Genomic DNA, 11,323 nt, shown 5'->3' with positions numbered 1-11,323 from the left:
TACTTCAGATGCCAAAGATTTCTTATCTAGTTCTAGATCCAAATGTGCAGAATTAAAATGAGGTCTAGAGTGTACAAGCTGCATAGAACAAGAACGGAGCTAATCCTGTAGTATGTCGTGTTTCAAAACAATAGTGGGTCGATATTGCGACTAAAGAATCGTTCTCGGCTAGTGATCGTGAAAGGTGCTTACTTGTAAGAGTCACTTGGAAAAGAGTAACTGGTTAAACTTTTGTAATTTTTCGTTCACGCAAGTGGGAGAATTAGTGATGTCAGTCAGTGAACCAGAGCCCTCAGGAATATACAATACATGAACTTAAAATACGACTCGGAGCATAGATTTTCTCTTATTGTAAGATAACCGAAAAACAAGGGGGAAAAAAAACACAAAAACTTGAAGGCTTATTGGCGGCAACATGACACACAGATTGAAAGCTACGAAACAAAATTTAGCGGAGACGCGGCCAGAACAAGCTCGTTGGGCTGCGTAGGGAGAGAAACTCGATCACTTGCTCGTTTGTACAATCGTACAGGTTTGAGAGGATCAATAGTAGTGGACTGACCTGTGTGGTATCGGTTGTTGTTTTACTTTTGTTTTAAAAGACTTTAATATTTATCATTTATAAATTGAAAAGTCAACACAGGCAATAACATTCCCGAGATGTCACGTGATAGCGGTGCATACCAGGAACAACGTTCATTTATCATCATTATTGTTTTTGACATTTCAACTTATGGCCTTAACTAGTTTCTGGTGGCCAGCGATGAACCAATCGTGCTCTCCTTGTGGACTTCCTGTCATCGTCACACTTCGCGTTGGTTTCTGAAAAGGAACAGGTGTATCTTTTCTGTGGACTAAATGGTCTCTGGAGAATCAAAGTCTTATTTCGGAGCATCTCGTCTTTTGGACAGCATTCAGTTTATTTTCCTTTGAACCAGATGGAGAAATGTACAATTAGATCTAGAAATAGACAGGTCTAGCAACTTGTGATATTCAAGTAACTGGTAAGATTTGCATTTGAATAACTTTGGATCTGTTGACATATGTAGACTTTGTATTTATTTATTTAATAGATGCCAAAGTAATGTTTCAAAATGACTAGACGTTGACCATGTTACTACATCATTCATTTACTTTGACTCTTGTTTTATTAATCGTTTCCTATAGTAGACGACAGGTGTGAAATTATGGGATATGCAGATGTAAAGCTAAGCACCTGACACATGTACGTTCCTACATTCTGGACTATTAATTGGAATAAAATTAGAAATAAATAAATATAAACCAAATAAACAGGCGGACAGACAGACAGTCAAACAGAAGAGACATAGACTACATAAATACAAAAGAAAAAAGACACGCACGCACACACAATTTTATTTGATATTTATTTATTTGTACTAGTCTTACATTTCAGTTATCTCTCTCTCTCTCTCTCTCTATCTCTCTATCTATCTATCTATCTCTATATATAATAATAATAATAATAATAAGGCTTGTCTTCGAGTCCGAAGATTAGTGAGGAGTGCAGTATTTTCCGTGGCTGCGCAGTCCCAGCTGTGACCTACATATTTTGCCACATCCAGGGCAAGCATAACCATTATCCGCAGGTGGTCGATTTAGATTTTCTTTTCGCCGTCTGCGTTTGTCCTAGGCAGCGGATTTTCTTTTGGTCTCAAATGTGTATCCCGCGGCCTTCGTGAGTGACCTCCAGCTGTCTCGTTCTGAGGCCGCATGCAACCAGGTGCTCTCTTCTATGTCAGCCAAGGAAAGTTAACGCCTAAGCTGGTCTTTGAAGCGTTTCCGTGGGGCGCCTCTGTTACGTCGACCACCTTTTAGCTCACCAAAAAAGACTGCCTTTGGCATACGTTCGTCTCCCATACGGGATACGTGCCCTGCCCAGCGTAACTGTAGGACCAAAAGAAGTCCCACTATACTGTCCATACCGGCGTTCGCAAGGACATCGCTGTTTGTAGTGCGGTCTTGCCACCGTATGTCCATGATGGAGCGCAGGCATCTTTGGTGGAAGCGCTCAAGAAGTCTAAGTTGTTTTCGGTATAGTGTCCATGTCTCAGAGCCATATAAAAGGGTTGAGATATTAAGATTAAACCTTGTCAAGAACTCTGGAATATCTATTGGGCACTTTATATGCTCTCGTAGTGTAATTTCTTGATGCCCTTGATGCTAACCATAGATCGCCTCATGAAATATTTTTACGGTTTACAAATCACTCGTTTGTTTGTCGTTTTTTGTTTAGCAATGAATCCACCTTTTGTTCTCTCCACGACATCAGAGCATCACACATAGTTCAGTACAACCATTCACAATCAGGTCTTTATTTCGACTAGATCAGCTGAGCTCTAACTAAAGACACATTCTTAGTTGAGACACAGTAATTAGGGTTCATCTTTCTGGTTTGAGCTTCGAACTGAGATGTTGATAGATGGCCAAACAAGTTGAGATCATTGCGGAAAGGAGATAACTCTTCCGTCTCACTTGAACAGGTGGCTACGCCATTGCTGTGGAGCAAGAATCCCAGTTTTCCCATTGGTTATTGCAATCGAATTCATTCCATCCACTGAAGTGTCTTGATCAAACGTAGACCTTTACCAGGTCAATAGAAGTCGTCATCGGGATGATATGTGGGCCTCGTATTTGGATGAGAGAATGACGCGCTCCTATATTACAAACGTGTTCATTATTTTCAGGACAGTCTATGACATTGGATCATGAGATTATTAATCAGCGCTCACACTGCTATACATTGAATGTACCAGCCTTGGTCTCACTGCTACACATTGAATGTATACATTGAATGTAGTCTCACAACTAGTGAAAACACGTAGTACTTTTAATATTTCTAGTAAATTATCGCTTGAAATAAGAAAAAAAAAACATTAAAAAAAATACTTATAAAAAAACAAAGCTTAAACGAAGTGTAATTGTATCAACTAGTTTGGATCAGTTATGTCATTAAATCTGAAATAGATCTAGACCAACAACAATTAATCTGTGCGTTAGAAAATATTTGTACCATTTGTTTTGTTCAGCGCAATTTCATGCATTTAGCTTTCTCAATGCCCTGTGATCCTATCACTTGTCTGGACCAATTGGGGGGGGGGGGTAAGAAAGGGATATCTGGGAGAATATTTACCGTACACGCTTTTAAAAGCATTTATAGAATTTGAACTCATGGCTCAAACCGACATACTGACCACTCTGCTAGTGAGGTGCTTATGAAAATAGAAGATTGTATCTATTGTTTCTAGCAAACTTACCTAAAAGCGTCAACCTATAAAGGTGGCTAATTTAGGTTATTCCACCACTTCAGTCAAGTAATATTTCTTTTCCTTGTTTGAAATACCAAGCAAAATAATTAATTACCAATAACTAATTGGTTAATTGGTTACATTTATTTTTATGTTGTCAGGAAAATGAAATACTTATGTAAAATTTCAGTTCGATTTATTGGGTTTCAAATAACGATTATAAAAATGTACCAGACAGACAGAGTGAGTTGATGTAAGCCTTGTAATGAAATTAGACCCTTAGGTCTTCATATTGTCTTTCTTATCCACTGAGCCTGAAGCTGCTTTCTAATGTCAGACACTTCGAGGTTTTCCCATTTCTACTGTGTGACTCTGCTAGCAAGGGAGGATATTCCGTTTACATAGAATCTTTTACGGCGTTTCCCATGAATTATATAATTCTTAAAGTAATAACTATTCAAAGCTCTTTCCTGATCGAAGCTTCATTTTACAATTTACACTGTGATCATCTTCTTAGCTTATAAATTACAGAAGTTATCTCAAAAGAGAAGACAATTAAGTCCTACGCCTATCCATGTCTTAATCTAGTCCTTTCATTTTAATTGGAGACATAAACTCTACTAAGTCATTTGTTGTCATGGCTGATTCAGGCAACCCGTTCCGTGCTCTAATAATTTAGGGAAGAAGGAGCACTCATACCAGTGTGTCCTGAAATATGGACTAAGAAATGGACTAAGAAATGTGCCTATCTTTGTATCTTTCTGATTATCTCACTAGGTTTGTAAATGATGAATGAGTGTTCTATGTATTGTTGTTTATTTGCTTTCTAGTTTTCTGCCCAGAAGTGTTTCTAGGTTTGGTGATTTTAATCATTGTGTTATTCTAGTCAAACGTTCAATTTTGTATCTGTTCTAGTTTCTTTGTGTTTTCTTGAGTTTTCTCAAATTGGTCTAACCAAGGTTATGTAGCAGCTTAGTTTTAGGTTTACGTTTAATTTGTAATTTTACTCCTTGGGCAATGCTGATTTGGTTTCAATGTAGTGGGTGTACCAACGCTATGCCATATTGTTTGAAAACACTTGACTCTTCAGTTGACTTTGTGTGTGTGTGTGCGTGCGCGTCATGATTTATAAATCTATTCAAGGGGAATTCCCGTTTCAACGTTTTAAATATTACGAGAACGATCCATTTATTGACATATCAATTTAGAATAAAGATTGCATTCAAACCGCCCCATGCCTTCTATGGAACATTTGTTTGAAATGATAGCAACCCCCCCCCCCTTCTTCATATGGATTACATGTTTGAGATACATTTAAAGTGCCCCATGAGTTCTCTGGACCGTTTTTTTTTAACGAATGTTTTTTTTTAAACGGGTTAAGGAATTAATATTCATATAATCAGCTTAAGATAATAAAAAATTAGCAAAAAAAAAAATAGCTATCTGGAAATAATTGCAGAAGTAACGAAACAAAATACAAAAATGACAAAAATCAATTTTAAAAAATGTTTCTCGGCTCACTGAAGAGTTCTTTTCGTGGTATACACAACCCCGCCCCCCTCTCCCCTTTGCCTTCTACTTACCTGCCAGCTACAAACATGAGAATGATGTCCTGGTAGCAGAAGGCATTCTATTTCATAATGCGCCACACTTTTTTTGTTTTGAAACCCCAGCTCTAGTAGCTCCTAGGGTCGACAGATCGTGTGGGTTTGGTAGCTGAATCTCAAACGGTCCAAGAACACTAGACTCATGAAAACTCTACCCCGCGTCTTATGTAAATGTCTTAAGCAGAAAGCTAAAAATTGTCCTACGGTTGCATACAATTCTTGGACTCGAGAGAAAAAAAAAAGCCGCTATTAGACTCGCCCATAGTGCCAGATCTCGATGTCCAGACATTGACGTTGGCTATCTTTTGAGGCGTACTAAATCGTTGCAGGCTAGCAGTTTCACTTCTCTGTCCGACTGACCTAGTTCACAGACTAGAGCTACCGAGTCATAAGTAATGCTGTGACGCAATCAATGTTGTGGATGACGTAGAAAAAATTTTGTTAAAACAGAACGTAGAACAAACTGTTGACATAGACATGTACATGATAACATAGATATCTCATTGATTACATATCAATGATTACATACATCTACAAAAGATTACATATAAATGATTACACAGATTTACAAATAATTACATATACATGACTACATAGATATACAAATGATTACATGTAAATGATTACATAGATGTACAAACGATTACATATTAATGATTACACAGATCTACAAACGATTACATATTAATGATTACATAGATTTACAAATGATTACATGTCAATGATTACAAAGATCTACAAACGATTACATATTAATGATTACATAGATTTACAAATGATTACATGTCAATGATTACAAAGATCTACAAACGATTACATATTAATGATTACATAGATTTACAAATGGTTACATGTCAATGATTACAAAGATCTAAAAAACGATTACATGTTAATGATTACATATTACATAGATTTACAAATGATTACATAGCAATGATTACAGGGATCTACAAATGATTACATATAAATGATTACAAGATCTAGATATGATTACAAGATCTGTAAACTATTACATATGAAGTGTAATGTGTGCTTTCATTGTTTTTATATTCGGTCATTACAAAACAATGTTTAAAACTTCCTTACATCTTACTTTGAACAACTTCCTTACATCTTACATTGAACAACAATTCATGTTTATGTCGTTTGGGTTTCCATCGTTCATTGCTGATTTCTTTTTTGCTGGCTGTTTAAGGCAGAAAAATCATGTGTTTTAATTAGATGGCCCTGCTGTAACAATGTCGGTAATTAGATTCGGAGATTGGGAAAGTAATTGACGCTCTTGATAGACTATTTAAAGGGACATAACTCAGTGAATGATGGAATGCAAGAACTGTTTATACTTAAAAGGTTTTTTACACTATAATTGCACAATGATGGGCAAGAATTGGGACAATGGCGGGTCAAGAAAACAATAACATACACAAGGATGTCCAGATAATCCTCAAGTTTCGTGTAGCATATCTCTCTTTTTATAGCGCGATGTAGAATTAACTCTCTTCCTCCTCTCTCGCCCCTCTATCCATATCTCCCCCCCCCTATCTCTTCCCTTACTTACTTCCCCCCCCCCCCCAAAAAAAAAAATAATTTTCTCCTCTCAGTTCTGTAGTAATAGAAATAGTTTCCCTGTAAGATGTAGAATGAACAAAAATAAACTTTTCTAAAATGCTTCGCCTCACTAGTAGATGGGGCATCGGGGGGGGGAGGGGCCTATGACCATTAGGAGCCCACAGTGGCGTAACAACATCGCTATGGCTCGTGCCCAATTGAGGCCCACATGATCCTTTGGGGAAGACACTATGCACTTTTGTACAAGCCGATTGAAACCTACTAGCATACGAATGTCATTTGGCCAATATACAGACTACTCGGTTACCGCATCATCCGGTAAATTAGTTTTATGTGTGGGTGGGGAGGCCCACGGGTAACATGCTACGCCACTGTGCACACAGGACATTGTTAGTTGTTTGTTAAACTCTTATAGCTCCGTGCTACTATAGCGAGCTTAATGTTCCTTTGTTCAACGTCTTGTGTCTATGTTTAGAAGTGGGTATCTGAGGTTGTTGCTCAGTATTCAACGGGATTTAAACAGCAGCCTTTCGTCCTTAACAGTCTTGTGTTTTAAGCCTCAGTAGTCTTTTAGATCTTATCTGTAAATAGACAAGTAAAAGCAATAGCTTACTGACTGACTCGATTCATCACTAACTTGGAATGGTTGACAAAATAACGACAATTTAACCTTTTCACACACACACACACACTGTGTACCTAGCACAACTGAAACGTTTTCACGAAACGGAAGTGATAATTTACACACAATGATCAATGATGTAATGTGTTCGAAGTTTCGTCCCAATACATTTCAATGAAGCCGACACATCTAACATTTGTAGAGTTCAGAATAGTTTAGATTGTGCTCGTCTGACAGTCACGTCTAGATCTAAAAAAAACTAGAAAAGATTGTGAAAATTCATTTGCATAAAATTTTACAGCTTGCAAATTATAGGTGCAACGGTTACCCTTTCTATTATGAAAGCGAGCCTTTTTTTTTTCACAAAGCTTATATTAACTTACTCTCTCTGGTAAAAATTTTGTACACGTTATTTCTCCCACACCCAATTTCGGATCAAGCTGAAATTTTGCACAATTATTTCTTTTACCTGACAACACAAGAATCCATAAAAAAAATAATCTATTAGTTAATTGACTATTGGTAAATAATTATTTGTTTGGTGTCCCGAACAAGGGAAAGAAATAGCACTTGACAGAAATAGTGGCATAAGCAAAATTAGTCCTCTTTAAATGTCGTCGTCTGAGGCTTAGTGAACACAAACATGAAATAGAAACAAGAGATAACTCTACAATCTTCCATGTTCAATACTATATACCTGATAATAATGTTAACGCCAACCATACAAAATAGCATGTCACGCAGAAGGAATTTAGGACAAGGCTTTACCCAGGATTCTGCACAATCATTTACCTTCTTTCAGAGGCTTATGTCAACTCACTGTCTGTCTAGTCAAAAGTTTGAACACGTTATTTCTTTTACAACCATTCTCGGATCAAGTTGAAACATCGCCCAATGATTCATTGGCTAAGACAATACATGAATCAATGAAAAAAAAAGTGTCTTATGTAATTACTGGTAATTATTTTTTTGGTATTTAATACTGACAAATGAAATAAATTCTTCAGTATTGCGCACGCTCCATTGGCTTCCCGTGAAAGCGAGAATCAACTACAAGGTGGCCACACTTTGTCATCAGTGTATATATAACAAAGGCATGCCCTTGTACTTTAGCGAACCGATCACTCCATATGTCCCTCAGAGAGCCCTGCTTTTAATGGTGCCACGTTTCTCCCTCAAAAGCCTCGTCCTGTAGGCTTTTTCAGTGTACGGACCAAAGGTTTGGAACTCCCCATTCATCTCAGACTGACAATAGGCTACACTACTTTCAAGAACATTAAGACCTATCTGTTTAAAACTTTGTTAGATTTGTTTGTCATTTTAGCTCTCGTGTTTGTGTTTGTAATGTTATTACAGCGCCTTGCACACGTTAGTTCTCCCACACCCATTGTAGGTTCAAGTGGAAACTTAAAATAATTATTTATTGTACCTAACAAAACATGAATCAATTTAAAAAATTGCCATTTAGTCGATTAATTATTTGTAATTATAATTATTTTGTTTAATATCATAAAAGGGAAATAACTTCCAAAAAATGAGTGGTTGTGTACGTGTGGTGGATGTCTATATATGAGAAGGCCAAAAAAAAATATGTTGGAGTCATTGTAAAGATTCCATTTAAAAAAAATGTTCAGATAAAACAAAATATAATTGCCTTTAAGAACTTCTAGAGTTCAATGACCAAACACGTCTTGTGTCCTTTGTTGAAGATAATCTACTTCTTAGTCCAAACCTCCCGCAGGACGACGGGGGATGGCAGCGAGCAGGGTATGAACCCGGGACCATTGAGACAACCGAAAGACAGTCTGCGTCAATGAATTGCGCTCTATCGTAGTGAATAAATAACAACCAATGCAAGCGTGCAGTTTCTTGACTTAGCATCGACTTTTCTTTCCGACCAGACTGTCGGACTTTTCAATAAAAAAATGTAAATACGATGTATATGTGTATGGGTGGGGCTGATCCAAACTAGAAGTATATGTGTATGGGTGGGGCTGATCCAAACTAGAAGTATATGTGTATGGATGGGGCTGATCCAAACTAGAAGTATATGTGTATGGGTGGGGCTGATCCAAACTAGAAGTATATGTGTATGGGTGGGGCTGATCCAAACTAGAAGTATATGTGTGTGGGTGGGGCTGATCCAAACTAGAAGTATATGTGTATGGGTGGGGCTGATCCAAACTAGAAGTATATGTGTATGGGTGGGGCTGATCCAAACTAGAAGTATATGTGTATGGGTGGGGCTGATCCAAACTAGAAGTATATGTGTATGGGTGGGGCTGATCCAAACTAGAAGTATATGTGTGTGGGTGGGGCTGATCCAAACTAGAAGTATATGTGTATGGGTGGGGCTGATCCAAACTAGAAGTATATGTGTATGGGTGGGGCTGATCCAAACTAGAAGTATATGTGTATGGGTGGGGCTGATCCAAACTAGAAGTATATGTGTATGGGTGGGGCTGATCCAAACTAGAAGTATATATGTGTATGGGTGGGGCTGATCCAAACTAGAAGTATATGTGTATGGGTGGGGCTGATCCAAACTAGAAGTATATGTGTGTGGGTGGGGCTGATCCAAACTAGAAGTATATGTGTATGGGTGGGGCTGATCCAAACTAGAAGTATATGTGTATGGGTGGGGCTGATCCAAACTAGAAGTATATGTGTGTGGGTGGGGCTGATCCAAACTAGAAGTATATGTGTATGGGTGGGGCTGATCCAAACTAGAAGTATATGTGTATGGGTGGGGCTGATCCAAACTAGAAGTATATGTGTATGGGTGGGGCTGATCCAAACTAGAAGTATATATGTGTATGGGTGGGGCTGATCCAAACTAGAAGAAGTATATGTGTGTGTGGGTGGGGCTGATCCAAACTAGAAGAAGTATATGTGTGTGTGGGTGGGGCTGATCCAAACTAGAAGAAGTATATGTGTGTGTGGGTGGGGCTGATCCAAACTAGAAGAAGTATATGTGTGTATTGGTGGGGCTGATCCAAACTAGAAGTATATGTGTGTGTGGGTGGGGCTGATCCAAACTAGAAGTATATATGTGTATGGGTGGGGCTGATCCAAACTAGAAGTATATGTGTGTATGGGTGGGGCTGATCCAAACTAGAAGTATATGTGTGTGTGGGTGGGGCTGATCCAAACTAGAAGTATATATGTGTATGGGTGGGGCTGATCCAAACTAGAAGTATATGTGTGTGTGGGTGGGGCTGATCCAAACTAGAAGTATATGTGTGTATGGGTGGGGCTGATCCAAACTAGAAGTATATGTGTGTGTGGGTGGGGCTGATCCAAACTAGAAGAAGTATATGTGTGTGTGGGTGGGGCTGATCCAAACTAGAAGAAGTATATGTGTGTGTGGGTGGGGCTGATCCAAACTAGAAGAAGTATATGTGTGTGTGGGTGGGGCTGATCCAAACTAGAAGAAGTATATGTGTGTATGGGTGGGCTGATCCAAACTAGAAGTATATGTGTGTGTGGGTGGGGCTGATCCAAACTAGAAGAAGTATATGTGTGTGTGGGTGGGGCTGATCCAAACTAGAAGAAGTATATGTGTGTGTGTGTGGGGCTGATCCAAACTAGAAGAAGTATATGTGTGTGTGGGTGGGGCTGATCCAAACTAGAAGAAGTATATGTGTGTGTGGGTGGGGCTGATCCAAACTAGAAGAAGTATATGTGTGTGTAAGTGGGGCTGATCCAAACTAGAAGAAGTATATGTGTGTGTGGGTGGTGCTGATCCAAACTAGAAGAAGTATATGTGTGTATTGGTGGGGCTGATCCAAACTAGAAGTATATATGTGTATGGGTGGGGCTGATCCAAACTAGAAGTATATATGTGTATGGGTGGGGCTGATCCAAACTAGAAGTATATGTGTGTGTGGGTGGGGCTGATCCAAACTAGAAGTATATGTGTGTGTGGGTGGGGCTGATCCAAACTAGAAGAAGTATATGTGTGTGTGGGTGGGGCTGATCCAAACTAGAAGAAGTATATGTGTGTATTGGTGGGGCTGATCCAAACTAGAAGTATATATGTGTATGGGTGGGGCTGATCCAAACTAGAAGTATATGTGTGTGTGGGTGGGGCTGATCCAAACTAGAAGTATATGTGTGTGTGGGTGGGGCTGATCCAAACTAGAAGAAGTATATGTGTGTATGGATGGGGCTGATCCAAACTAGAAGAAGTATGTGTGTTTATGGGTGTGGCTGATCCAAACTAGAAGTATATGTGTGTGTGGGTGGGCTGATCC

General features: G+C 38.7%; 1 protein-coding gene across 1 annotated transcript in view; it reads left to right on the top strand.

Annotated features, from left to right (window-relative positions):
- The first annotated feature begins 499 nt into the window (after window positions 1–499).
- The window catches only part of LOC106072041 (neuropeptide SIFamide receptor-like), a 98,656-nt gene continuing 87,832 nt past the window's right edge, over window positions 500–11,323 (top strand). The window contains exon 1 of the mRNA XM_013232309.2: window positions 500–1,004. The gene's annotated coding sequence lies outside the window, so the exon portion shown is untranslated. The remainder of the gene's footprint in view (window positions 1,005–11,323) is intronic.

The sequence above is a fragment of the Biomphalaria glabrata genome, chromosome 1 (genome assembly GCF_947242115.1).
Source record: "Biomphalaria glabrata chromosome 1, xgBioGlab47.1, whole genome shotgun sequence".
In the NCBI taxonomy this organism is placed as follows: domain Eukaryota; kingdom Metazoa; phylum Mollusca; class Gastropoda; family Planorbidae; genus Biomphalaria; species Biomphalaria glabrata.
The sequence above is the reverse complement of the archived record's forward strand: the minus strand, read 5'-3'. Positions and strand labels throughout refer to the sequence as shown.